This window comes from Sorex fumeus, unplaced genomic scaffold (genome assembly GCF_029834395.1).
Source record: "Sorex fumeus unplaced genomic scaffold, SorFum_2.1 ptg000033l, whole genome shotgun sequence".
NCBI classification, from domain to species: Eukaryota; Metazoa; Chordata; class Mammalia; order Eulipotyphla; family Soricidae; genus Sorex; species Sorex fumeus.
This window is the reverse complement of record NW_026606090.1, coordinates 16,522,299-16,548,839: the sequence shown is the minus strand read 5'-3', so window position 1 is coordinate 16,548,839 and position 26,541 is coordinate 16,522,299. Positions and strand designations below refer to the sequence as shown.

General features: G+C 40.0%; 1 protein-coding gene across 5 annotated transcripts in view; it reads right to left on the bottom strand.

The window, feature by feature from the left end:
* SLC20A2 (solute carrier family 20 member 2) overlaps positions 1–26,541 on the bottom strand; it is a 125,256-nt gene that overhangs the window by 66,933 nt on the left and 31,782 nt on the right. Inside the window, exon 1 of one of the 5 annotated variants that reach the window (XM_056116963.1) lies at positions 21,610–21,824. The exons of the other annotated variants lie outside the window; for them this stretch is intronic. The gene's annotated coding sequence lies outside the window, so the exon portion shown is untranslated. Of the gene's footprint in view, positions 1–21,609; positions 21,825–26,541 lie in introns of those variants that run through there. 5 annotated transcript variants of the gene reach the window in all.

The following is a 26,541-nucleotide window of genomic DNA, read 5'->3' as shown; positions in this document are numbered from 1 at the left end:
CAGTAGGCTCCTGGGCTGAGATGTGGTAAAGGAGTCCATTTGCTTCACATGTGCAAGGCCCTGGGTCCCGTCCCTGACACTCAAACCAAAAAATTAGACCCTATCTGACATCAAAATGAAATAACTTGAATGTAAAAAATTGAAACAATGAAAATAAACCCCAGGCAAATATTTATATTGGAACAAATAAACTGAGACAAAATATTAAAGGCCATTTATAGAAAAGATCAATACATTGAGTTAATAGAAATCATGTAGCTTGGAAACAGGATTTCCCAGAGGTCTGATGAAAAGCATCAACAGAAATGCCCATTTTCTTCCAAGTCCTTCTATGTCTCCTAGAAGGACCTTTTAAGAACCACCTTGACCCAGTGCTGTGAGTGAGTGCTCCTGTGCATTCTTTGATGGTGGTGAGGTGAGGTCACTGGACGCTAAGGCAACAAATGCCAAAACCACTGGAAATGCCTGATCTTAATTATAGTCAATTTAAAAAATAAACTTAAAAAAGTCATGAAGGAGAACTGGAACAAGCTTTGCCTGCTCTCCTTCCTCCTAATTTTCTTGTATGATGGTACTCAAAGACTGAAGGTCACAAGATATCCTTCAATTTCAAAACCACCAAATTCTTGGATTTGAGGAAGAGAGATCAGAGTGTTTTGAATTAATGTAAGAGGGACAAAAATGTTTCAGTAGTATGCTAACAAGATCCCACTTCCTTTTCTTAGTACTCTCAATGACTTTTGAACAAACTTCTAGGCTCTCGGCCTCAGCTGCTACCACTTCTGTTCCCAGACCCTTGCCCAGCTCTCCTGCTAGCAGGTGTTTGAGCAGGACTTGTGAGGCAGGTGCCCATGGATTCTCTTCCTACACTTTTCTCTCTAAGCCTTTGTTTCAAGTCTACCCAATATTCTCTGATTCCCACTAGAAATCTGAAAGTTTAATAAACAACTGAAAATATTCTCAGAATATTTTAGGCAGATTTGTATACTGTTTAAACACAGGGTTTTGCTCAGGATAATTATACAGAAAGGGGTGTGGGTGAAAAGTTCCAGCTCTGGAATATTGCCAGGGTCACATCCAAGATGACCCCTGACCTCCTAGGCACACAGCTGGCTTGGTTTGGCCCACCTTGCCCAGAAATACTCCACCTTTCTGCATAGCCCATCACGTCCTCTCAGTGCTATCCACTGAGCTCCAAATCAGAGGTCAGTCTGAGCTTCTGACTCTTCCCAGGGCACCTTTAGCTGGAGAGGCCGATCTATGTCAATCTCCTTTCTGTTGTGTGCTTCTGCCTGAGGAGCTGTGCCTGAGATTTCACAGTATGCACCCTCATCAATTTCTCCCCAGAGGGGCTTCAGGGGCCCCAGTATTCTGAATGATTTTCCAGTTCCTTCTCTAAAGCCACATTCTGTAGATCCTTCTTTCTTGGAAGCTTGGGTTGAATCTTCAATTATGACACTTAGAAATATGCAAACACTGACCTTCATATCAATGTACTTTTTATTTTTGATAACATTCATGATATAGATCTTGTCATAGGGAATTCTTATTAACAATATCATTCATTTTTGTTTGCTTGGTTTGATTTGGTTTAAAAGCCATTCCTGGAAGTGCTCAGGGTACTATAAGATGCCAGGAATGGGACCCAGGACTCTTGACTGCAAAGCACAGATCTTTCTTTAAGAAATTTTTCACCAGGGAAAAAAATTTATAAATATGGTGGATGATAAATGTGAACAGGATTCCTGTGGTGATTGCTCTGAACTGTCTATGTTGACTGATTATATTTTACCACAGAAATGAATATAGTATCAAATAATAACTTCATTTCAATAAAACAGTAAAAGTATATTCATGAAGATACTATTAAATTTCCTGTTTTCACACTAATGCTAAACATTGAAACACTCCTAGCTCTGAAACTTGAGTTCACTACCTTGAACTCAACAATGCACAACAACAAATGCACAGAACAGTCTATGGGAACACAGGAGAAAAGCAGATGAATTCTGATTAGGATGAAGCAAGGGAGGATGAAGATGAGCAGATGGGGAAGAGAACATCAGAAGGCAAGGCATCAGGTCCAGTGTTGGGCCCAGCTGGGGCACAGGGACAAAAACAAAAACAAAAAACCATAGGAATAAAGGGAATACACAGTTGATAGCCAGATAATAAAGAAATAAAACCTTCAAGTGAAAAGCTGCAGATTTAAAATCCAATGTAGGGCCATGGAGATAGCTGAGTACAGCTGGTTTGGTCTTGGGAGCCCTATTCCCCTTCTGGGCCTGTAACACTGTAAGGCCTGAGAACTGGTTGGCTGAGTATTGCCAGGAGTGGCCTCAAGACACTGCGCATTATCTGGGAGCCATTCCCGGTCTACTAGGTACTGCTCAAACTGTGGCTCTCATTTTTAATTCTCTCTGCTATCAAAAGGGGACATTTTTTGAATGTCCTCCTACATGGACATGTCCTCCTTCATGGATAAGATGAAAAAGAACCAAGATTCAGAGGTCCTAGTCCATTCCAGGCCAGGGAGTGTCTAGCTACAAAACTCCAGATAAGCCAAATAAATGACTCTTTTGAAAATGGGAATAAGTGGGACTCAACATTGAAGCGTGCTCAGTGTCGGAACCAATATATGATAACTGCTATTATCAGAAGACAAAGTTCTGAGGTGATGCCAAGGAGAGTAGGCACAATCTCAGCCTTGTTGTTACCTATCATGTTACACTGGATAATTCTGGTGCTAAACACCCATATAACACTGAAAAAGTCAGGTACACCATCTAAACTTCAGTCCAACATATGTATAACAGGGGTCAGGAAGATAGTACAGGAGTGAAGGCACATGCCTTGCACATGGTTAAGCCCGATTTAGCCCAGATGTGGTCCTGTGGGCTCTTGAATACTGACAGAGGAGCCCAAGTAATTCCCAGAACTGAAGGATTCCAGATTGTCTGAACACTGCTTGGGGGATCAGACCCTCCCTACTGCCCCCACTCCAAAAAAATCTGTACAATGGCAATAGTAACGTATGTATTTATATATTTGTATATTGCAGAATTCGCGCTTGTATTGTAGAACACTAGATGAAGGACAACCATGCAAGCAAGCCGGGTTCCGCAAAGGATTCAGCACCATCGACCATATCCACACGATAACCAAGCTCATTGAGGTTTCTCGGGAGTTCAAGATGCCGCTCTGTTTAACGTTCATTGATTTAAAGAAGGCCTTTGATTCTGTTGAGACGGAAGCGGTCATTGAAGCCCTAGCCAATCAGGGCATTCAAGCCCAATACATCAGGATCCTCCGTGAGCTGTATTGCGGATTCACTACCAGGATCTCACCATTCTACAAAGAAGTGATCGTTGATGTCAAGAGAGGGGTGCGGCAGGGTGATACCATTTCACCGAAACTCTTCAGTGCCACCCTCGAGAACATCATGCGACGACTGGAATGGGAAGGAATGGGAGTGAAGATAGATGGTCGGCAACTACACCACCTCCGCTTTGCTGATGACATTGTTTTAATAACACCAAACATCAGCCAAGCGGCACAAATGCTGGCTGACTTTGACCGTGAGTGTGGAAAGGTAGGACTACAGCTGAATCTTCGAAGACAATGTTTATGAGAAACAGTCTTGTTCCTGACGCCCCATTCGCTCTCAATGGAATGACCATCTCCGAATGCAACAGCTATGTGTACCTAGGTCGAGAGGTCAACATGACAAATAACCTGGCACCTGAGCTGCGCAGGAGGAAGAGAGCGGCTTGGAATGCCTTCAAAAACGTCGAAGAAATAGCTAAGAGGACGAAGAACCTCCGGCTCCGGGCACATCTCTTTGATTCCACTGTTCTTCCTGCATTAACATATGCCTCAGAGACCTGGGCCCTATGCAAACAAGATTAGAATGCTATTCAGGTCTCCCAAAGAAGAATAGAAAGAGCTATGCTTGGAATATCACGTTTCACTCAAATGAGAGAACGAATCCGGAGTTCTGACATCCGTCGACGATCAAGGATCAGGGACGCTGTCTCATATGCCAAGGTGTCGAAAATCAGATGGGCTGGTCACGTAATGAGATTTAAAGATGACCGTTGGACTAGAGCTGTTACTGATTGGATTCCATGGGATGTCAAAAGACCGCGTGGCCGCCCACCTACCAGATGGTCAGACTTCTTCGTCAAGATCATGAACGATCGGTTTGGAGCGAACAGATGCCATTGGGCTACACTAGCACGCGACAGGGACAAATGGAGACATTACTGGCGCCCGCTCGAGCAAATCGACGACTAACGGGAAGTTAAGTAAGTGATTATATTGCAGAATTACTGTTAATATAAAACATACTACAAATAGAAGTGTCTTTTAAGTTGTTTTTAGCCTCCAGCAACTTGAAGGTATTGGTACCACTGGAGCCACAGGAAGAATAACAAAACAAAGTCTCAAATTCTTTCTAGAACAGGTCTCTTTCACTCACTGATGCTCCCTATCTCCTCTAGCAGCCAGGCAGAAATCCTCAGTCCACTTTCCTCTAGTTCTGCCAGTCTTCCTTTCAGTGCCAACTGTAGCCTAGTCCATGGTTAAAGATCAATGTCTATTGTAAGGCACAGGTACTTCGAGGGGTGGAGGGAGTGATAAGAAAAAAGAAACTCTAAAAGGTTCTATAAGAAAACACACACACACACACACACACACACACAAAGTAGTACACTTTGGAGAACAATGTGAAATTTCTTACAGAGTGAAGCAAAAGCTTACCATCATGCCGCAGTTGCTACAGGATGTATAAACATGTTTACACAGGAACTTTGTTTGAGTAAGGTGGCAGATACCCTACTGGGTATGTTTCAAAACTCATGAAACTATATACTATGTAGCGGGTGAGCTTTATTCTATATGTATTATATTTTGAGAGAAATTATTGGAAAACAACACTAGCATATATGAGGTCATGAATATATTGATTAAAATAGATGGCAGGAATACTATCATAACATAGACATAGCACCATGACATATAATTCAAGTATCTTACACTTTCACTTGCCAATTAAACCTCAGTGACGCTGAAAAGAAAAATCTTTGTTATAGGTGGTAATATTAATTTTCTGCAATTTTTCTTTCCTGCATTGCTTCCTTCTCACCAGTTCTCAAGGGTAAGTTATATAAATTGAAAAAATAATTATTAAATGAAAGAAGAAACATTCTGTCTAAGGACACCAAAAATGGCCAGATCAACCACATGAGGAAGGGATTGGAGACAGGTTATCAGACTTTGCATAAAACAATTGACCTCAAAATGCAAAGAGCAAATGAAGATCAGTGAAAGGGGATGACTGACTTAGGACTGCAAGTAGACTGCTTCACAGAAAGGGACCAGATCTGACCCTCAGGGGCCAGGAGTCCTGTAGCTGGGTCACATGACTGAACTGTGTTCCTATCATGGCAGAGGTTGACTGTCCAGTAGAAATAAAGGAAAGCAAAGAGCGGTCACACTGGGGTCAGGGGTCAAGCTAGAACCTATCAACATTCAAGGTAGGAGCCACAAGACATAGTCCCTCTGGAAATCACTCCTATGAAGGGTCATAGGTAGAAGAGAATCATGACACTTTCTATTCCAAAGGCCAGATGAAATTCACCTTCAAGGAGGGGATTAGAGTATGAGCCAGCAATTATAAAACTCTCTCATTGGTTCCACCGTAAAGGCAGGTATGAAAGATACATACAGTTCAAATTGCGTAAGTGTTGATTTTTATATGGGAAATAGAACTTGTGCACCTACAAGGCTGGGTCAGAAGCATGGTAGTCCCAGCAGAACCCTGTCCTGAACAAGAAGCACTCAGGCAATGGATAAACATTCTTTAGGCTATTAACCTGGGCTGGTCACGTAATGAGATTTAAAGACGACCGCTGGACTAGAGCTGTTACTGATTGGATTCCACGGGATGTCAAAAGACCGCGTGGCCGCCCACCTACCAGATGGTCAGACTTCTTCGTCAAGATCATGAACGATCGGTTTGAGGCCCTTCATGTTCCCGGAGCGAACAGATGCCATTGGGCTACACTAGCACGCGACAGGGACAAATGGAGACGTTACTGGTGCCCGCTCGAGCAAATCGACGACTAACGGGAAGTTAAGTGATTAAGTGATTAACCTGAAAGTTAAACAAATTAGCCAATAATTTGAAATATGAACAAGTACTGATGTATATGTATAAATATTATAGTCATTTATTATGGTCAGGAGAAAGAAAAAGCTCCTTCTGTCCCTAGAAAAGAGGGTGGCTGAGAAAATACTGGTAACTTCTAAATGACTATGTAAAGTAAATAATCACGCAATATAGAGGTCACTGGAGTTCTTCATGACATAACTAAATGAGTAACAGTGGCATGTACAATATGCCCTCAATTATTTATAAATGCCCTACCAGCAAGACAAGCAAGACATGCCGAAATTAACTGAAGCTCTCTCTAGGTCTTCTTTACATTTTATTGAGTATTAGGGCGTTCGCCTTACAAGCAGCCAACATGGCGGACCCGAGTTCGATTCCTCCACCCCTCTCGGAGAGCCCGGCAAGCTACCGAGAGTATTCGATATGCCAGACACAGTAACAACAAAGTCTCCAATGGAGACGTTACTGGGCCCGCTCGAGCAAATCGACGATCAACGGGAGGGCCTTTACCTTTACCTTAGTATTATTGAATGTTTTCTACCATGAGAAATTACTGCTTTTATCATAGAAAAACCCTTTCTTTCATTCTAGATCAACCTGGAAAGGCCAGGCAGCCTGGAAAAGAGGCAATTCAGCTTGGAGCAGGAGCAACAGGACCGTCCTGCTCAGGGAGGGGCTGGAAATTTCTGACCCTCTCCTGATTGGGGCAGTCAAAAGTCTAGTGAGTTTATGGAATATAGACAAACTTATTTTTGTGCTCTGTCTAAAGTTTCCACTGCAGACAAGGTGGCCGCGGGCCTTCTGTCCTCTTTCCTTCTCCAAGCCCTGTTTTGGGATAGCCACTTGCCCTTTTGCATTTTTGTCATTCTGACATTTAAATTTCTTTCTTTCTGGATCTTAAAACATTTGTGTTAGATGTTTTTCTACACAGCGTCTTATTCTCTAGAGCAGCATTATTCAAATCTATTGAGTAAATACATATTTAAGTATAAAGAAATATAAAGCAACAATGTGAAGAGATTATTTAATTAGGATAATTTGAATTAAAGGTTTAGAAGATCCTACATGACTTACAAGAAAAGCAGTTTTTAAAAACTGAATGATGCCTCAGATGCTATTTTCTAGGAGAAGCTCAAATGGAGTCTGAGTCCATTAGGGTTATGGGAAGAAAGTTTGTATTTATTCTTTCTTTTTTAGAATTTGTAATTCAATGATTCTATGAAAAAGTCACTATAGAGAGAAATATATCAGCTACTCTTTATCTAATTTGCAGATATAGCCAACAGTCTTTCATTGTTACAGAAAGATTACATTCAGGAGGAAAATTGTAAGCACTCACTGTGAACTAAATTAAGCTCCCACGTGTGGAATTACCTGAGACAGAGACTTTAAAAACAAATTGTTACAGCTTGCTGGAAAGTTGCAGGCATAGCCTCTTTCAAAGCAAGGACAAGAATTGCCGAGATTTCTGCATTTATTTCTTCTCAGAGACAGAAATGGCCTCCAAGAACTTTTCCCTTTCTCTCTGCATCATCAAAAATTACACCCAGATAGTCTCTGAACTTTAATTTTTATAATTCATGAAAAAACAAAATGATTTATTTTCACGAACAAATCACTTAACAAATTACTTCTATCAAATGGCAGAGCTAGGAGCACTTGTTCCAATCCTGTGCCCTGAAGTGTTGGACTGTTTGGCTAAGTTCCTTGAGCTATATTAAGGAAATACTTTCCCTTCAGTCACCATCTAAAATGGAACCAAGCATGTAAATAGATATCTTGGTGCTCACATACTTACTTTCTCATTTTGTTCTTATTATAGTGGGAGCTAAATAAAAAATATGAATGATACTATAAGCTAATTGATTACTATTACATATTCCATTATTAGACATTAATATAAATAGGAGAATTAAGAGATGGAGATTATTCTTAACTCTTTTCCATGCCTAAATTATAGCTGCATAGTTCTGGCTATCATTCCAGACTTTATTAAGCTAAAGTTTTTAGGCAGCAGTGAAAGCTGGAGAGGAAAAAAAGATCATTAAACTGATTCAGTGCAGCTTTTTCTCTTTGCAATGTAGAAAAGTCTATTCAAGTTTCTGAAGTACTTCTGTAGTTTGCAAATGTGATTCAATTTTATCATTAACTTGCTAAATCAAGAGTTAAAATAGTCTAGAAAAGGCAATAAGCTCATAAAACTATTCATTTAATTGGCAAGTCAGGTAAACATTTAGCAGTTCTTCATAAATCCCACTGAAATGCAATATTTTTACTAAGAAACCATAAGCATTTGCTTGATATAAACTCCAAAGACCATGGAAACAGAAGTTAAAAATATAAGAGAGGGGCTGGAGCGATAGCACAGCGGGTAGGGCGTTTGCCTTGCACGCAGCCAACATGACCGACACAAGTTCGATTCCCAGCACCCCATATGGTCCCCTGAGCACCGCCAGGAGCAATTCCTGAGTGCATGAGCCAGGAGTAACTTCTGAGCATCGCCGGGTGTGACCCAAAAAGCAAAAAAAATAAGAGATAAAATAGTTTATGATGTTTACTGAAAATTATTTCTAAATCCTGAAAATACTCCTGATACTTAATTCCATATGCACGACTAGATAACCCTTCTTGGGCAAGTCTATCTACTTTTTTTTTTCCTTTCAGAAACTTATCAGGGAGGATACTTTAATGTGAACATAAGGAGCTTTCTCGCAATAAACTAGAAACCAGCAAGATACAAGCTGTTCTTCAGAAGTCTGAAGCCAGTAATCACTGTCACTGTCCTCCCATTGTTCATCGATTTGCTCAAGCGGGCCCAGTAATGTCTCCATTGGAGACTTTGTTGTTACTGTGTTTGGCATATCAAATACTTCACGGGTAGCTTGCCAGGCTTTGCTGTGCGGGCGAGATACTCTCGGTAGCTTGCCGGGCTCTCCGAGAGGGGCGGAGGAATCGAACTCGGATCGACCATGTTGGCTGCGTGCAAGGCAAACGCCACACCACTGTGCTATTGCTCCAGCCCCTGAAGTCAGTAAGGATAGGAAAAATAAGTGATTATAATCGTATATCATTACCTTTAACTTGTGCTCACATATGTGTGCACATATACAAACATTAAACTTACTGTCAGCGTCACTTCTTCAGTCTAATGAACATTTTTTTTGATAAAGCAAGACTGTTAGCCAGTTCTTAGGAATTGGTTTTTTACTTGGTAATGTGTTGATTTTGTCTCCACTTCTGAAAGCTAGTTTGTAGTATATAGGATCTTTCTAGCACTTTTGATGTGCATCTTATTGCTTTCTGTCCTCCACTGTTTCTCACTTGAATTTATTTTTGTGGGAAGGGCATACACAAAAGTGTTCAGAAGTTATGCCTTGCTTTGTATTCAGAAATCATTCCTGGTGGGCTGGTGGTGGGGAAACCGTATGGAATGCCGGGAATTGAGTCCAGGTTGACCTCATGTAAGGCAAGCACCCTCTCGCTATACTCTCTCTGGACCCTGCCTTTTACTGTTTCTACTAAGTCAAAAACTAATTTTGTATTTTATGAGTCACTTCCCTTTTACTAGTTTATACATTTTCAGTCTTTCAAAATTTTGACCATAATGCATCTAGTTGTGGTTCTCTTTCTGTCTATTCTCATTGGACTTCATTAGGCATTTTACAAATGAAATATTTTTTTAAAAATAAATTTTGGGAACTATCAGCCATCACTTATTTTTCTGCCTCCTTTTCTCTTCTATTATGGCATTCCACAGTGACATTCAGTGGTATTATATTTTTCTCCAGTTCTGTTCATTTTTCTCTTCATTTAAAAATTGCTTGTTTTTTAGATTGCATAGTCATTTGCGATGTCTTCAAGCTCACTGATTGTTTCTACTGACAACTCAAATTTAATGTTGAAGACCTCTGAGGAGTTTTTCATTTTAGTTACTGTATTTTCAACTTCAGCATTTCCATTCTTTTAGTTCTTAACTGTGATATAACATGAATTTACCATTTGATCATATATATATATATATATATATATATATATGTTGGTGTTGGGCCACAGCCAGCAGTCTCAGGGTTTATTTCTGGCTCTGTACTCAGGAATCTTTCCTTGTGGGATCAGGGAATGTGTGAGGCAAGTGCCTACTCACTGTATCACCCTTCTAGCCGTGACCATTCAGTCATTTCACTTGCACAGCCCAGTAGCACCAATGTTTGTTCTGTCACACAAACATCACCATCACCTACCTACTTATTTTGTAAAACCAAAATCTGTATTTATTGAACAGCAACTTTCCTTTTCCCAACCATAATCATTTTATGAATTTGACTACTTTAAGTATGTTGTATGAATAAAAATCACAGTATTTTCTCATTTAACTTAACAAATGTCTTCAAAACTCATATATGTCATCTTTTATATCACATTTTGTTTACTCAACCATCAATTGGTTGCTTATATCTTTTATCTATTGTGAATTTAAATGTGTATACAATTAAAATGTGTGTACAAACAACTCTTTGAATCCCTGCTTTTGATACCTTTGGGTACATATCCAGAAAGTAGAATTGTCAGGCCAGTTATGTTTTGTTCTTTGAAGAAATATAATACTGTTTTGCACAGAAGCTGCGCCACTTACACTTCACCAATAAGGCAGAAGAGTTACAATTTCTTCACATCCCTGTCACATTGTATTTCCTATTTTTATTTTTATGGTAGCAATTCTAATGGTATGAGATTATCAGTTGTTATGATTTGACCTGCATTTCCACAGTGACTAGTGATGGAATATTTTTGTGTGTTTGTCGATTATCTGAAAATCTTCTTCAGAGAAATTTTTTTAAGGCCTTTATCCATTTTAAAACCAGATCATATGATTGCTAATGAGCCGTAGTTTTTTTTTCAATTCTTTACCTATATTTTGGATACCAGCTCCTTATCAAACGTATGATTTGCAGATGTTTTCTTCCATTATGTAGGTTGTTTTTTCACAATATTGAATTCTTTGATGCAAAGAGGCTTTTAATTTCTGTCACTGTCACTGTCCTCCCGTTGTTCATCAATTTTTCTCGAGCGGCCCAGTAACGTCTCCATTGTGACACTTGTTATTGTGTTTGGCATATCGAATATATCACGGGTAGCTTACCAGGCTTTTGCCATGGGGGCGAGATACTCTTGGTAGCTTGCCAGGCTCTCGGAGAGGGGCGGAAGAATCGAACCTGGGTCAGCCAGGTCGGCCTATGTAATCCAATTTATCTATTTTTATTGCTTTCTTTTTGATATCATATTTGCATGTGGTACTGCATTTTTATTATCATTTCCTTTTAGAGATAGTATCTATTTGATTAATCACTACCATCAGACTTTTCTTGGATTCTTTAAGAACAGATTTCCTTCAGGTTTTGAACATATTTGTAATAGCTGTTTCTAATTCTTTACCAGCTAAGTTCAGTATATGGAGGAAGGTTCCTCAAAAGTAGTCTCCATTGTATGTTTTATTTCTCCTGTGTTACCCTCCCCCACTTTCCAGTTTTCGCACATACCTCACAGTTATTTGTTGAAAACTAGACATATTTGAGAATATTATAGCAACTCTAATTACTGACATAGTTACCCTATAGTGGTTTGTTAAATTTACCTGGCTGTACTAATTCTGCAAAAATTTTTCTCCTCTAAGGTACAACTGCTTCAAGTACACAAAGGTTTTCCTCCTTTGTATATTTTAGTTAGGCTTGCAAAGGATTGGCCAAAAGTTGTGCTTATGCACAACTAAAGCTCCTGTAGTAAAATTTTCATTCTTTGCCATGGAAATATGTATGGCTTAGAAATCACTTGCATATTTCAGAGACAGAAGAAAGGTATGAACACAGATGGGTGATTTCTCAGAAAAGCTGAAGCTGTTATAAACTCTGTCGCTGTGGGTGGTCATGAAACCCTGTGTATGTGCAAATATCACAGAATTAGACATAGCACTAGAGAGAATGAATTTTCTAGCCACAATTCTTTTCAGTAACCAGAAAAGATACCTCTATATCTTTGCTTCTCTTATATAGGGCTCAATTGATCATTTAAGTTCTTAAATTCACTACCTAATATTTAATGGGAAAATAGAAAAGAAGACTTTCCTATGAAAGATCTGTTCACTGAAGAGAACACACAGAATCAATAAAAACAAAGACTTAAAATATTTTAATAAATAACAGTATGATAATATCGAGCCTTTTATATTATTTGATCCAAAGAAATTCCTTCTGAATTAAACTCCAAGTAATTTTTCTTCAAGTGTAAGGAGTTCTGAGTTTACCTGCTACTGACACTCCCAGAAGCCCGAAAACATGGTGACAGGAAGATCGGAGAGAATTCAAACAAGTTGCAACAAAAGGAAAAAAGTAAAAACCAGGCAAAAGAGTAACAATATTCTGCTCTACTCACCACCCTGATTCCATGACAATCTACACCAATCACTAGGAAAATACATAATAAAATATGAGCTTTCTTAGTATCATGCTAAGCGAAATAAGTCAGAAAGAGAGGACCAGACATAGAAAGATTGCATTCTTCTGGGGAATATAAAGTAACAAAATAGGAGACTAACATCCAAGAATAGCAGAGTACCAGGTTTTAAGTACCAGGAGGTTTACTCCATGGCTTGGAGAACAGCCGCACACGCTGGGGGAAAAGGCAGCTCAGATAGAGAAGGTAGGACCAAATAAAGGGTGTTGGGAGGATCCTCCTAGGACGGGAGACGCGTGCCAAGAGTTGACTCTAGACCAAGCATGATTGCCACTTAATGCCTCTTTTGCAAACCACAGCACCCAAAAGGAGAGAGAGAAAACAAGGGGGAATGCCCTGCCACAGAGGCAAGGTAGGATGGGGGGGGGGGGAATACTGGGATCAGTGGTGGTGGAGAATGGGGACTGGTGGAGGGATGGGTATTCAATCATTGTACAACTGAAACCCAAGCACAAAAATTTGTAAATCTACAACTGTACTTCATGGTGTTTCACTAATAAAAATCTAAATAAAAAATAAATAAAAATATGAACTTTCTTCAACTACCAACCACTTCATATGTTGAATATACGCATATTACTTTTGATTTTCGTCATCTTTAGAGTAAATATGAAAACAAATGACCAGAAAGGAAAAAATAAATTCCAAATCTTTCAATTAATATTTATTCCTCTTTGATATGCTTTGTGGTGTTTCATACATCAGTGTTCACACTGTGTGCAGTAGTGCAACAGAGCAGAGAAATTACTGGATTATTCTATTATATCTTCACAGGAGAAAGAGACAAGATGGTAAAGAAAGGAGGAGATGAAAAGAAGAGTCTTGATTTTAGAACAAAAAAATGTTAATAAGAGGCTGGAGCGATAGTACAGCAGGTAGGGTGTTTGCCTTGCACATGGCCAATCTGGGTTCGATTCCCAGAATCCCATATGGTCCCCAGAGCACCTCCAGGAGTGATTCCTGAGTGCAGAGCTAGGAGTAATCCCTGAGCATCGCTGGGTATGACCAAAAGAGAAAAAATGCTAATAAGAAAAACTGAAAAATCAGGTTTCTTAGTTTCAACTATTCCCAAAAGCATCTTCTTTGAGAAACAAAGGGACTAAAGCAGACAAAGTCAAAATATGTACTCAGTGACATTGGCGAGAAATTAACTTCAGTGTAAATTGAGTTTAATGTACCAATCCTGTTGAAAGTGGATTTTATTCAGTCTTAATCTAAACCTGTTTCCCAAGTAAATATGGTGACAGATTCTACTCACTTTACTCAGGCTTAGGAACATACTTCAAAGACAGACCTTTTAAAATAACCATCCCAAGTCCTTATCCTCCTGGGTCACCATAGTGGCAGGAAAGGAGACCTACTGTTCTTGCTCAAGATTTTTATAAATCAACTGCCACCAATACCAAAACAGTTACCCAAAATAACCTTCTGATTAAGGCCACAAGGACATTCTAGCACCATTTGGCTGTAATCATTGAGGGAGCAATATTCTCTTAAAGTGCTGTCACCTTTAGAAAAAACTAGTGAGACACACTGATACTACAAAGATAAGTGCTCTGGAAATACTCGCCAGCTCACTTGTTCTTTCCATCATCCCTCCTCCCTGTCACTCAAGATATTATTTGAGGTCTCTAACACATAATTCCCTTTATGACCCCAAATTTAAAATCTCTAATGATGGTCTTACGAAACTTATGTGGATAATAATACAAAAGTCCATGACCTAAAATATACGGAATTTCTCTCCCTTCTTTTTTTGTTTTCTAAATCACTGTATCTAAAAACTGGTCAATCTGAGATCAGACTACAGTTGACTGAACATCCAGACCAATAGTAAAAGCAGACCCCTGCTGAACACTGTCCCTATCACAGAATTAGCAAATAACAACCACTACAAATGAATTTGTGTGGGCTTTTTCCTAAGAAACAATGTCTCAAGACTGTTAAAAACAAAGCCCAAAATTTCCACTGTAAACATATGCCCATACAAAATGTTGGTAAATGTAGGCAATAGTAAGAAAAATAAAGACTGCTATTGTAAAAAAAAATTGTTTTTGTGTTCATTTGGGACATTAACATTCTGAGTTAAGAGCATGGAAACCCACTGTATTAAAATCAAGATAAAATAGATTTACAAAATAAAATTGGGGGAGGGATTGAGAAACACCTGGCAGTGCTCGAAGGAGCACCAGCAATGCAACACTGGCAATTTAACCAGAGCCAACCCCCTTACTATCTCTCCAGTACCCACAAAATGAAAAAAAAAATTGTTCTGTTTTGCTTTTTTTGGTAACACCTGGCAATATCCAGGGGTTACTCCTGGCTCTGCACTCATGAATTACTCCTGATGGTGCTTAAAGAACTATATGGGATGCTGGGGATTGAACCCAGGTCAGCTATGTGGGATGCAAGAGATAGTACCTACTGTACTATCTCTCCAGCCCCCAAAATGAGTAAAGTTTTTCTTTTTTTTCTTTTCCTTTTGTTTTTTTAAAGCTCATTATTACACAAGTTACACATGCTTACTTCAGAAAAAAATTAAAAATCCTGGGTAATCAAAAAGAAGGTGAGAAAATATCATATGTCAGTTCATGTCCCAGAGATATCGACTGCTTCCATCTGGTAAACAACTGTCTGGTTTCAGGCACATGGATGTGGCATGTGGTGTCCTTTTAAAGAAGGAAATAAAGGGCCCTGAGATTGGCTTCAGTAGAGTGTGAGGTCTTGGAGCCGGGTTTCACCCCCACCTGGGAGTGGCCCTGAAAGATGGTTGCCAGCTTACAGAAACGACCCACAGGAACAAAGACAGGGGACAGCTCAGGGACCGAGGTGCACAACTGCACAGGTGTCAACAGTGCCTCTGGGTCACAGCATGGAACCATGAGACCCAGGAGGCTAGAATCCTCAGAAAGGGCCCCCACTGTAGGGTGGCACTGGGAGTGGGGTCCTCCAACTGGGTTTTGAAAATGCTTAGATCTGCTCTGTAGAATTGGCAGCATTTTTCACGGATGGGTTTTTTAATGCATAGTGTTGAAAGTCTGACCACCATAAATTTCTTTTGTATGTGTGCATTGAGGATTGAACCCAAGGTCTCATCCATACAAGCAACATGGGCTCTGCCACCAACCTACAGCCCGAGGCCTATATAAATTCAACCAGCATCATAGTAGGTTATTTATGGGGATATTAATTAGAAATTCTTATGCACTCTAATAATAAACAAAGCCCCTCTTTTCATGTTTATTTATTTATTTTTGGCTGAACAAAGTATAAGAAGATATATTTTATCCAAAACTACAAACTACTCTCATTTTTAATGACATATGTGGCTGAAATATAAGATTGATGTTATAAACACTATTATTTTTGCCAGGGTGAAATGCCAAGAAAGAATTACTATTTTTAATTCTTCTTTATATAGACATGAAAATAGCTTTCTGCTTGAAATTATCAAGAACACAATCAATTAGGAATATTCACAATTTGATGTATAGCTCTTGAGAGCTTGTGACTTTTAAAGAAAATATTTTATATCAGAAAATAGCGTGTTAAAAATAAAATCTCTGCCCTCTGGACTGGTGAGATTTTCTTTCTTTCTTTCTTTCTTTCTTTCTTTCTTTCTTTTCTTTCTTTCCCTCTGGACTGGTGAGACTTACTTCCTTCCTTCCTTCCTTCCTTCCTTCCTTCCTTCCTTCCTTCCTTCCTTCCTTCCTTTTTTTGCTTTTTGGGTCACACCCAGCTATGTTCAGGGACTACTCCTGGCTCTGCACTCAGGAATTACACCTGGCATTGCTTGGGGGATTGTATGGGATGCTGGGGATTGAATTCGGGGAGGCCATGTGCAAGGCAAACACCCTCCCAGCTGTGCTATCACTCCAGCCACAGAGACATATTTTCTCAGTGTGCAACTACCACATCACTGGGCCTCCTCCTCTCTGGAACACACAGCCAGAGAATGGCGCACCCCTCTCTAACGTGATAAGCAACTGAGACTGTGACCCTCGGTGCATACACTCGCCACCTTTATCCCTCCAACTCCCATTACAATTTGAGCCTGACTGCCCTCATTTGTCTTTTCTCACTTCAAGGAATGTTTAATGCCCTGTAAATGTATAATTAACAACAGCATTCTTCCCATCCCTTTTGAAACTGCTAGACTACCTGCCACAGTGCCTCGGTAGGGCGGGTTTTCTCCAGAGACACAGTGTGTCACTCTGGTTCTGCAGCTCAGGCAAGCATGTCCTCAAAGAACCCTTAGGTTCATAAAGATCCTAATTCTTCCTTAGGATCACAAAAAGTTATCATTGTATTATGCTATGCAAAGTATAACAAACAGACACAATCTTAGCAGCTTGTGTTTTCAATCCAAGACAAATTCTGTCATGCAAAAGCACAAAGGAAACATATCAAGTAAAAAATGTAACTAAATTTACCCAATGTGCAAAATAGTGAAGCAAGGGGCAGAGGGACTCAGAAGGCACTACCTTGGGAAGGATGAGAATTACCAATTCTTAACACCAAGTGACTAATGACATGGCAGAGGACACAGCACTGAGTAATTAGTCCCTGCTCTGTATCAAGTGCCTGCAATATGCTGCAAATATAAAAACGTCTCTGGTAAAATTGCTCCCTATTGGAGTGGAGGGTAGTACACTGGGTATGTCTCTTGGCTAGCACTTGGTTGACTCAGCTTCAATGCCCAGCACCCCGTACAGTCCCACAGTCCTGCCAGGAGTGATCCTTGAGGGCAGAACTGGGAGTAAACCCTGAGCACCAATGGATGTGACCCAACTAACACCCCCCCCAAAAGAAACCTCCAAAGAAATACGTCCCCATCCTCCACCCAAAGCAGAGACCCAACAGTTTGTGAGCACTCCCTGTGCCGTACTCTCTTTGGGGCCTCCCATTTTGTCCCCTACTTTGGGTGTCAGGTGCAGAGTCTCAGGGCAGGGGTCAGAAAGCATTCATGAGCCACTCCCCACTGCTCCTCCAGTGGAAGCGCCAAAGTTGGGAAATGGGTAGAGTCACACTTTCCCTGCAACCACCCAGACTTCTGAAAAGGACTTCCTGAAGGGATCAACTAGTCAGATGTTCACACCAATCAATCTGGCCAGCAGCCTGCAACCTGTAAGGATCATGGGCAAACATGAAGGGGCCCTCATTTTGACCTCTGCCGAAACTTCATTTCAGGTGCTTGTGGAAAAGTTACACAAAGGACAGAATCTCTTTAATAATCTGTGATAAATTAATTTGGAGACAATCTGAGGATACAGTATAACTATCAATTTTCATCTGATCCTTATTTGAAATGTGCACTGTCTCCACCATTGAATTCAGAAAAGTAATTGCAAAATCTTCATGGCTAATTATTAATCTCCCAGTGACAGAAAAAAAAAAACAGAGCAAAGTCAGAGCTTAGAAGGGACTTGGAGAGGTCATTTATCTCCTGATTTTAGAGAAAATAGTAAAACACTAGATTTTAGATAACATTAGGAAAAGAAATTTACATTTTATTTTTCAGTATCCAAATCCCCCAGATCATAAGACTGCTTAGGTTTAGACTGAGCAGATCTCAAGCTTGAGTGTGCACCAGAGCCATGGCGATGAGGATTACTGCTGGGCCCACCCCAGAGTTTCTGAACCAACAGATCACGGATGGCTGCTACTGATGCTGGGATTCAGAGTCTGCACTGACTATGGTTGAAACATAACCCTTATATTCACAATGGAAACAGTTAATAGTTGGTCATCAATCTTTGGTACTGAAGCATACATATACTTGAATAATAATTCAGTTCTTTGGTCATTTTCTACCCTCCAACTAAAATAATAGAAGTTCCTTAATGTCTTATTATAGGTATCAGTTTTCAACCCTTTAATTATCTTTTGAGGTTCTTTGCTGAGCCCTCTCCAAAACTTAGTAGGAGAGCCACAAACTAGATACAGAATCTGAGTCAGAGACTGGCTGAAGCTGAGTATAAAGAGAAAAGTGACTCACAGATTCATACTGTATACTCTTTATTCACTGCTAATACCTGAGTTTGCCTTATTAGCTCTTTCTGATTCATTTTCCTCTGTGCTGTCGTTCTTCTTTATGAGTTACAGTAATGCTGTCATAATACTGGTCTTCTGAGAAGCTCAAAGAACTTCTCTAATTTAACAGTTGACTCAACATCCCAAACCAGTGTAAGGTTAGCTAACTTGTTCAATGGCAAATCTGCTTAAGGAGGAGAGCAAAAGTCTGAAACCCCAATTCAAATTTCTATCATATGAAGAAAGAGTCCCTGTCATTTATAGGACTTTATATCAAGTGCACCTCCTCTCTCTAGCTCTAACAGTTCAGATATGGGTGACAGGACTATGGGGCCTTCCTTTGTGATGGGATTCGGACAGAGAACTAGCAAGGTGGAAGAAGCTCCAGAGCCAGCTTCTCACCCAGCCCCATCTCTTCCCCAGGGGCCCCATGTCTGGCCTAATACCTCTTGGCAGCAGCCCAGAAGAACAGAAAGCTAAACCGAGAGCTACCTACTACACACCCCACTCCACCCTGTTTTCCGTTTCATTCTCCTTCTCTTTCTTTTAGCCAGTTGACTTAATGTGCATGTGGGGGCCGGTCTCTGGGTAATTTTAGCATTTGAGTACTTTGAGAGTAGGAACTATGCTTTCTTTGTGCATTGTATGTATTCTGGGGAGTATAAAACCAGCTGAATTCTAACAGCAGGCCAGTATGTGCAAGATACCGGCTCAGATCTCTCACTGGGGACTTGTGTGCAAGTTGCGAGGCTGAAGCTTTCCTCTACTTACAACTCCTGCCACTTTAGATAAAATTGTTCAAACTCAATCTAAGGCAGTTATGAAAATCTTTCTTCTGAAAGGGAACATCCTAGAGATGTGGTCACTGAGCCCCTGCATTCTGGCTCCAAATTGAAAAATGACTCTGCAGATGACTGGCCTGCTAAAAGAAAGTCACAGAGTCTCCTCTGAATCCCTAAACCAGAGAATCACAGCAAAGAAATCTACTGAAACCAGGAGCTGCTTCATCAGAGCCCCATGTCTCGGACTATTTTAAAAGGAAACAAGGATCAGGAGTGGCTGGTAGGCTGCCAGTGAAAAGAGCTTAAAGAGGACTCGAGTTCAGATATGCACAAGTCACCTCAGCCAGAGGTCCCACACGCTCCCCAAGACCATAGGGCTGCCGGCTGGCCTCAGCATCCCACCCCACATTTGGATCCTGAGCGGAGCTTATGGTGATTTGTCACAACCAAGGTCAGAACTCACCAACGGAGACTCTCCTCACAAGGAAACCATAACCAATATCCCTTCCTGAGGCTCACAGGACAAGTGAAAAGAATGGCAGGCACAGCAATCAGCAGAAATTCCCACACTGCTACCTTGTAACTGACAGCATCTCCCCTTCACCTCCACATGCTCTCCAGCACATAAAACACCCTGAGAGAGTTTATAAGCATTTTAGCGACTCCTCCTAAAAAACACACATGCTTCCTAGTAATAAAAACATGGAAACTCCTTGTAAATAAGTATAAAAAGCTTTTCTATTTTTTTTCTGGAATAAATTAATTGAATAAACAATAGATAGCCTGAAAAACTATCTAATATCCATCACCAATACTAGCAAACTTTTAGAAACACGACACTAAAATTCTGATGGTTCCTTGTTCACAGTCAAAAGCAAGAATAAGTACATTAATTCCTTTGGATAAAAGTACTAAGAAGCATACAGAACAAAGTCCATTGTACTGCTGAAGAGGACATTAAAGACAGTTCTGTTATAATTATAATTAATATGACCTGCTATTTTCTGCTCAAAACTTTAGGTTTTAAAAATATTTCTTTCTATAAATACTCCAAGAATTCACTTCTATTTTCCCTTCTTACATTCTTTTCCAAGTAAATGCACCACTGAAACATTTCCTTTCATTGTTAACACTTTAGGTCATTTGGATTTTAAATCAGACAATACATAATAATAAAGAAGTCATTAATAAAGCTTTTCAAAAATAGAAAAAGGCATTTCAGGGCATACCTCCCTCCTGCACAAAGATGACAGAGACACGGATGTCTGCCTGGTAAGCAGTTACTATACTATCTATTAAAAGTGCTCCATTAAAAACAAAAATTTTAGAAGGAATATAATTTACCTGTTAAATAATAAAGAAATTCCTGCCTGGTCTGCGTTATAAGCAAGCTGTCTGGAATTAAAATATTATACTCTGAGTTAAAATATGCTTCAAATTAAGTGAGGTGATTCAAATTTAGTCAAAAATAGTCTATGTCAAGATCTTTCTCCAAATGTAAGTAGACAATGATTTGCTTAATTTAGAGTAACTGAGATAAGAGTGTCATGGCCTTTGGTTAACTTATAGGGGATGCTTCTTTCAATTACTTTCTTCAGCCTTCCTCTTAAATTTGTACTTAAGTACTTCTTTTTAGCATTATATAGGATCTATTTTAAGCATAAAATTCTCTTTAAGAAATAAAATCTATACATCTATGCATTTTACAAAATTACATTTGACACTCCCTTTATTTCTGCAGCATAAACCTGTAGCTCAGAGTAAATAAAACAGAAATCCACTTTAAGATTATTCCCTAAGAGGTTACCACAGAAACGAAGCTCAGTGATATAACCATTTCCCCATATGCAGTACTTTAACAGATAAAATAACTATTTACTTTTGATGAGATAAAAATAAGAATTAAAGTCTTTCTGTTGGGAAACTTCAATAAGGCAGATTCTTGCAGTAGATCAGATACATTTAATAAAAAAATGTTTTGCCACCAATTCTGAGAATCCACCTGGCCAAAGTTTCCAGTTTTCCCAAAAGACTGAAAGTTACTGTGATAGCAACAATAGGAATATTTAAGGAAAAACAATCAAAGAGAAATCTTAAATTTCACCCAGTACTTACAAATACTTTCAAAAGAGATTCTGAACTGCGGTTCTTCTTGAGACTGCTCTTCTGATCATAAATACAATCTGCAGTCTAAAATAGTTATCCTATCACACCAGGGCGAGAAGTCACATTTCAGCTAACTTCTACTTGGGTAAACAGTTTTACAACTCATAGAACAAACCCCCGGCTAAAATTAACTGCGCCCGAGCAGCAGGCAGGAACTCGCTGATTTGCATCATGTGTGCTGGGATTTATTCACCAGGACAACATCGGTGTCCTCTTAATGGGAAATTTGGCCAAGGGGCGTGCTCTGGGGAACAATACATAGCATCACGATTATGCTAATTATTGAATTCGGGCCAATAATACTAACTTCTTTTAAGTTGTTTTCGCAAGTACAGACAAAGAGTAAGCTCTTTTTCACAACAGGCGTTCCCTTCATTTTTAAGCACATTCAAATCCAGACTGAAAAATTTGGCAACAAGGTGGCAGTACTGTATGCTCTTCAGAGGGAAAGCAAAGGAAAAAGGCAGGCTCCCCGATGATTTGAAGAGGGTATTACAAGGGGGGCTATGTGACATAAAACAACATCCAATACAGACCAGTAAGTCTATCAACATGTATTTTAAAGAAAAAGGCTCCCCCCACTCTTGATAATGAACTAATTCCATTTATTTGCTTATTTGGCTTCAGCTGCACCTCCCAAGGAGCTGCTATGAGGACACAGGTTCACTAATAAATTACAACTGTGAACAAATATCTCAAATATTTACATAAGGCATCATCTAGGAAAACAGCATTTTGAAGTACATTCAACTGCCTGACTAGAACTGCTAAACTGTCCCCCACAGGTGACTGACCTAGAGAGACCTATTAAGCAAGTTGGACTCAAGTTAGAAACCCCAAGTATACAGCGCTTTAAAAGAAATTTATAACACAAAAATCCTTTAATATAACTCTGTTAGCATGTATAACTTAAGATAAACTGCTTAGTATTTATGCAAGACCATTTTAGACACTTCAATTCTGATGACATACCTGGTTTATTATTGAATACTTCCTTTCATAAAGGAGACTGAAGAATATTACAAACATCAATCAAATGTCCAAACACCTATGGCAGCTGTGATTTCCTAATTTCTTTTTAAATATGAGTAAACAGAAATCCAATGACTTGTCAAATGCCTCTCTGAAAAAACCACAGGCTTCTTAGTCCCTGCTTTGCCTACCTCTGTTCCACGTCCTCTGTGTGAACCATACAGTGATCACCTACAGAGCTTTTCAGAGCCATTTGTTTATCCAATTAAAAAATGTCATAATGTCAGTTTAGACTTCAAGAAATTGATTTTACTCAAATTGATTTTGCCCAAATCTCAGGTCTGAGCTTCCTGATGGTTTTCATGACACAGACCCTGGTTCTTATGACATACCCAGGTCCTCAGGGAGCACAGTCCACCTGAGCATGGCAGACCAAAGTGGTAAACAGATTGATTTTCACTGGCATGGGCTGGTCACCACTAGCACAATCCCCCCTCCTGTTTGGTCACCCAAATTGTTAGCTGCTGGTTTGGGATTCCACCCCCAATGTCCAAGCAAGCTTTGGCGGCTGTAGCATGCACCTGCTCTATCCCAAGGGATGGCAGCTGGTGTGCACTCACCCCAGCCTCCACCCCGCAACTCACTAGAGGTAGGCACGTCCCACTTGTTCCAAAAGTAGAGAAGGAACACTTATTAAAGATGGCTGACTTCTAAGTTATATGAATTTTCTTAAGAGATCCTCAGTAAGTTTACTCTTTTGTTAGTTGGGTCATACCCATGGTGCTCAGGGCTTACTCCAAGCCCTGTTCAGGGATCGCTTGGTGGTGCTTGGGGGATGCTGTGTAGAGGCAGGGATCAAAACCAGGGCTGACCTTGTGCAAAGCAAGCACTTGACGGCTGTACTATCTCTTGGGCTCTACTCTGAAATTCTTAATGCAGAAAGAGAACACTGTGAGGCTATTTTGTACACAATTTTCCTTATCCTATCATAGTGCTGTAGAAGAGTTTCTATGTGAAAACATTATTTCTTTGCTAAACCAAAAAAAGAAGAAAATACACTGAGCTTATTAATGCTTGAGATTTTACACTAAAGAGAAATAATATGCTGAATCCCACATCTATAATACTAAAGGCAAGGGGGTATTCTAATGCTGAGCGGTATTCTAATTCCCCATATCAAGTATGTTGAAAAGGATTTCACTCTCAATGGCCACACCTACTCCAAATGCAATAACACAAGAAACTTTCCAAAGAAAACAGTGTATCCTCCAGTTTACATTAGTCATTCTACCATCCCCCAATTCATCAGTACAATTTAAGTCAACTGTAATTTTGTTCCAGGTAAACCTAAGATGGGAAAGAAGAATTTATATACATTTTTTTTAAAAAAAGTAACTTCTTTCCACCTGTTCTCAAGAATTTTTGTGGGGTGGGTGCTGGAGGAAGAGTTGGCACCCTCACTATATGCAGATGGAATGTGATCATCTATGTGTTCTGAAATCCAAGGCGTCATAAAGAAAAAGCAAACCTTGTGTGCTTGCACTAATGTGCACTTGTGTTAATGAATTAACCTTGATATTAAGCAGTTGTGGGAAATGCCTGGAAGATTTTGTACATTTTTAGGAATTCTTCAGAGCAACATAAATTTATATTAAGTAAATCATAATTTGCTTTTTCCACACCAGGAAGTGCTAAGGGGCTATTCCTGGCTCTGTATTTGAGAGACAATGCATGTTGGGGATTGAATCAGGGTTGGCCACATGCAAAGCAAGTAACTTAAATCCAGTACTGTCTTTGGCTCCAATAAACCATGATTTTTAAGTTGATAATTTTGTACTATACATGAATGTTGTTTTAAGTATCCAAATGCCTCTTGGCAGAAAGAGAGAGAGAGAGAGAGAGAGAGAGAGAGAGAGAGAGAGAGAGAGAGAGAGAGAGAGAGAGACTCCCCAGACCCATGCAGAAACTACATCTATACATTTCAATTTTCTATCAGTCACATTAAGAAACTGAAAGTAACTGGGAAAAGTTAATTTTAATGATAGATTTTATTTAACTCAACACCCAAAATAAAAATTTTAAATGGAAACCAGAGGAAAGCCGAGAGAGACTAAAGGAGGAGAAACTGTACGTTGGAAATGAGAAAAGACTACAAGGGACAAACCAAAATGAAAAAGGAAGAAAAGAATTCCTCCCATGGCAAAAAATTCAGTTAGAAAAGCATGTAAGATGCTGGTTCTGGGTACAGCAGGAAGACCGAGGCTGTGTCCCAGAACTTGAAGCTCAGGTCCCAGAGCCATTAAGGCAAATGAAGCGTGAAGATGTGTGTGCTACAGGGCACAGCTCATGTTTTAAACAATGCTTTTTAAAAAAAATGTAAAAAGCATTTTTCCCATTTTTATTTCTGGTGAGGGGAGAAGGCACACCCAACTGTGCTCAGGATTGACTCCTGCCTCTGTGCTCAGTGGTCACTCCTTGTGCTGCTCCAGAGGGACCATATGCAGTGCCAGCCTTCTCAAGACAAAAGCACCTTACCAGCTGCACTGCTGCTAGGACCCAACAATGGCTACTGTTCTGAAACATCTCAGAATTCCAAATCTTATTTTGGAAACTTGGGAGAGTCAGGGGAGGTCATCTTTTTCTAAATTACTTGAAAATTATAAATAGAATCAGCAGTATAGTTTCCATTTTGTTCAATTATTTGATCCAAATAATATCAATGGTAAGTTTGAAGAGGAGTGAAATGGGGAAAAATATTTGCATCACTCCCGGTCGAGGATAATGTGAAACAGTCAAAGGTTTCATTTTGAAAAGAACGCCATCTACCCTCCAGGGAAGAAAATCCCCCTGGAAGAGAGCTGTGGAGTTTCAGGCCTTGGGATGACAGCACTGCACCCAGCAGCAAGGTCGAGCACCCTAGGGAGGCAGGGCAAGGTTCCTCATGAGCACAGCAAGCGGCAAAGCCTGCAGGAGGAGCCGGGGTCTGGCATGATGAGCACTTGGGGGGCACACTCAGGGCTGGGCACTCTCAGCACCAAGGCAACTTGGGATATTTACTAAGAGGGATTAAAGCTCAAAGCCGCAATAAGTAAATAAATAAATAACTGGAAGGCGATGCAAATGATTAAATATTTCCGCAAAACCCAAAATGTGAACTCTGAAGATTTCTATAGTTTTGACAACCTTCCCAAGTTTTCTTTCCCACCTCTTGTTGCTAGCTAATAGATGAATCAGAACTAGGGTCATTGATTACATAGTAACAGAAATTACCTATTTTGTTTAGTAGTAGGTTGTTCCCTGCTTCCCAGGACTCATACCCTCTCAACTATCCACTCTCACTTTTTAAACTGAAGCTGGGCCATACCAACAGGACAAAGAAAAGAGACAAGTATCTTTCAAACTCAGAGATTTGAAAAGTGCTGGGCCTCTGGGGCTGTCCTCTCTCGCTGTAGTTTGCTGACCCCTCTCCTTTCATCTGAAACGGCCCTGGCTAAACCTGCTGAGGACAGGGAGAATCCAAGGTGCAGAGCTTCACCACCTGCTGCTGAGTGAGTGCTGTGCCACATAGGTCCACAATGCAGGGGCCACGGGGCCATACTCCGCAATGCTCAGGAGGGCCGTGGGGGTGCAGATTCAAACTCAGGTATATGTGAGACTGCTGCCTGAACCACTCTATCTCCTGGCCCCAAGCAAAGCCCTTAAAAATGAATCAATGACTATATTATTCTTAGAACTCATAATCCTTACCACCTATCTTCACCATACCAACTACTATGCTAATAAACTAAAATGAAAATAATATGATCTGATGGTAAAACTGCTAAAATGTTAAGTGCTACTTATTTCATGCTACAATTTGAAGGAAACAGAGAAGGTCTTTTCTTGAAAGAAATGGTTTCTCCATTCTGT